Source organism: Adiantum capillus-veneris, chromosome 7 (genome assembly GCF_014529385.1).
Source record: "Adiantum capillus-veneris isolate H3 chromosome 7, ASM1452938v2, whole genome shotgun sequence".
NCBI lineage: Eukaryota > Viridiplantae > Streptophyta > Polypodiopsida > Polypodiales > Pteridaceae > Adiantum > Adiantum capillus-veneris.
In genome coordinates, this window is record NC_140937.1 from 51,302,226 (window position 1) to 51,305,271 (window position 3,046).

At 40.9% G+C, this 3,046-nt stretch overlaps 1 long non-coding RNA gene across 2 annotated transcripts; it reads left to right on the forward strand.

Annotated features, from left to right (window-relative positions):
- The first annotated feature begins 325 nt into the window (after nt 1-325).
- Nucleotides 326-2,600, forward strand: LOC147453839 (uncharacterized). Of its 2 annotated transcripts, none has more exons than XR_015188756.1 (3): nt 326-571; nt 850-909; nt 2,304-2,600. It is a non-coding gene; the product is annotated as an uncharacterized LOC147453839 (long non-coding RNA). The 2 variants fall into 2 exon arrangements; XR_015188757.1 differs by lacking the exon at nt 2,304-2,600 and adding an exon at nt 1,172-1,433 and having other exon boundaries at nt 415-571.
- Nucleotides 2,601-3,046: the final 446 nt, after the last annotated feature.

The window sequence follows — 3,046 nt, forward strand, 5'->3', positions numbered from 1 at the left end:
ATCAAACTATTCTAAAGACACTAAAAGGAATGTTGATTACCTTTACATGGAGTGTTCCTTCAATTAAAAGACTTGCTAATAGACTTGCAAGTTACAATTCTTAAATATAAAAGTATGCGAGCCTATTATTAGGTTCAAGTAAGACTAGTGGATAGCAACATTTTTTTTAACAAACTTGTGCTAAAATGCAAAAGTTGGTGAAAAAGAACACAACTCTCTTATATTTAGGATAATAATGGAAGTACAAACTACTTCTGAGCAAGCGGCGGAAAGCAACGAATCATTCTAAGCCCTGTCGGCTATAGGGGCAGTACTACAACTGAGCGATGCGAGCAACGCCCATTCCTACAGTAAGTTCAATGCTATCATTCATTGCCCACCACTTGCTGGCTTTGCCTGCAGCATAAAAGGGGCTTCGTGGGTTGCGAAGTAGAAGCAAGACCAGCCCAGCAGAGAGAGAGAGAGAGAGAGAGAGAGAGAGAGAGAGAGAGAGAGAAAGAATGTCGTCGACATGCTGCGGAGGCAAGTGCGGATGCGGCGCCAGCTGCAGTTGCGGAAGCACCTGCTCCGGGTGAGTAGCTGTTGGTGTTGGCTGCTTCATATGTATTGTATCACAAGAAGTTTTGGACAACTTCTCCCACATTGTGACTTACCTCAACGTCATGAGCTTCTGTGAGGGAGGTGCCGCATACCTAGCTAGGTATGCGGTGCCTCTCGAGCAAAAGCTCATGATGTTATGCATTGTATGAAAAACACTGAGAAAGACTCCGTTTTCCTACATGAGAAAATTTTTAAATCTTCTTGTTTATGGTGGGATTTGAACACACACTATCTTGCATGGGTATGTAGGTGCAATCGTGGCTTCGAGAGCTCAGCTTATACTACAGCCTTTCAATATGGCAAAGTCTGGTAAGCATTTCCCCCTTCATCGTCTTGATTTCTGTCAAGCTGTATTCTCATCTCTTCTCAACAATTCTAGCAAAAGTAACACACTGAAGTGCTAAGGTTCTCCATATAAATATATAGGACTAATATCTTCCTTTAAATCTTGCTTTCAATGGCAAAAGGTACACAGTTTGCATTTATCAATTAAGTGAAGTAAACATTTTATGCTTTTTAGCTACATAAAGCTGATGAGAGACTTGACATTTTTGTGACTCTCTTGTTGTAGCTCCTCTCCACCTACCCATCTACCCCATGTATTTGGAGTGGATCGTGCTAACATGACTACTTGTGGACGTTGTGGGTGCTCTCCCTGCTCTTGCACCTAAAGAGAAATCATGCCTATATCAGAAAGGGAGTGTTACTACTCAGGTCTATTTGTGTCCCTTGCATGTCATGGACATGGTTTGAGGACCTATACCACCAATACAATAAGGCTTATGTGTAACGTCGCAACTTGAGAATGCCAAAATACTCCACCATTTGGTCTAGCTCTTGTGAGATCGTTTCCATACACATAACCTTTTGGTTTTTTCTTAATGATCATGTTCTCTAATCTTAATTAGCGGTAGTAAGGTTGGGGAAGAATGTGCGTAAAATTTGCGAAACAATTGTGATTGGATAGATTGGATTTCCTATTGAGAGGAATATGTGATTATCTTCCACTCTTAGTTGGTTATAGATTTTAAATTTTCGCATCATGAAACATTAACATATGTCCATTGCGTATGGAAAGAGAAGGCCCTATGATTAGCACAACTTTTTGAAGTTATCCCAGGCAAAAGGAAACTTATGCAATAACATGTTTATTCATGTGTAACATGGACTAGGAAACAAACTATTGATGGTAATGTAATGATCTAGTGAACTATGGCCCTTGTCTGGCAACAAGGTACCCTCATATGCCAAACTAGGAAAATGCATTGTCCAAGGCACTCTCTGTGTGTGTGTGTGGGGGGGGGGGGGGGGGGGGGGGGGGGGGGGGGGGAATACATATGCCAATATTGGCATATGTGTGTGCATAGTAATGACATGTCTATGTCTTTGTGGGTATACATATGCCAATATTGGCATATGTGTGTGCATACTAATGGCATGTGTGTCTCTATATGTATAGATACATACGCATGTGCATGAATCTTATGCGCATGAATCATGTAGCAAAGCCAAATCTGAGAAGGTATCAAAGTGCACGATGCTGATGCTTGTGGATGACTATGATTGTAGACAATGGTTTTACATCATGGTGTGCGTTATCAAGATATATCTCATCCAATTCTAGAATTGGTCAAGAAACGTATCAAACCCAAGGATAATGAAATATTCACCACTAAACCCTACTAAAGTATTTATTATGATAGGTTGATGATGAACTAGGAGCCACAAAAAAGAGGAGGCTACAAGACGAGTGTGACAGGAGTGGAATGTCACATGGTAACATGAAGGGCATTGAAAAAAAACAACATAGAGGATGTTCTATGCAAATGACCATTGACTATAGGAGATATTGGAGAAGCGAAGATTAGCAGCCACATAGACTACAAAGGAGAGAAAGGGGTGAACATGGAGAGCATGCCAATTTGTTCTCAACATTATGAAGATAATGCCAACTTTTCATATACATGTATCATGAAAAAATATAAGACCCATTACAAGAATGATTGTCTTTTGTGTGCAATGGAGTTGTTGACTACATTATATGCAACTCTTTTTTGGTTGTGGGTGTTTTCCAAAAGTGGTTGCCTGCATGTGTGTTGTGGCATGTGTGACATTGTGAAGACGACCATGGGGGGGGGGGAATACATATGCCAATATTGGCATATTGTGTGTGTGTGTGTGTGTGGGGGGGGGGGGGGGGGGGAATACATATGCCAATATTGGCATATGTGTGTGCATAGTAATGACATGTCTATGTCTTTGTGGGTATACATATGCCAATATTGGCATATGTGTGTGCATACTAATGGCATGTGTGTCTCTATATGTATAGATACATACGCATGTGCATGAATCTTATGCGCATGAATCATGTAGCAAAGCCAAATCTGAGAAGGTATCAAAGTGCACGATGCTGATGCTTGTGGATGACTATGATTGTAGACAA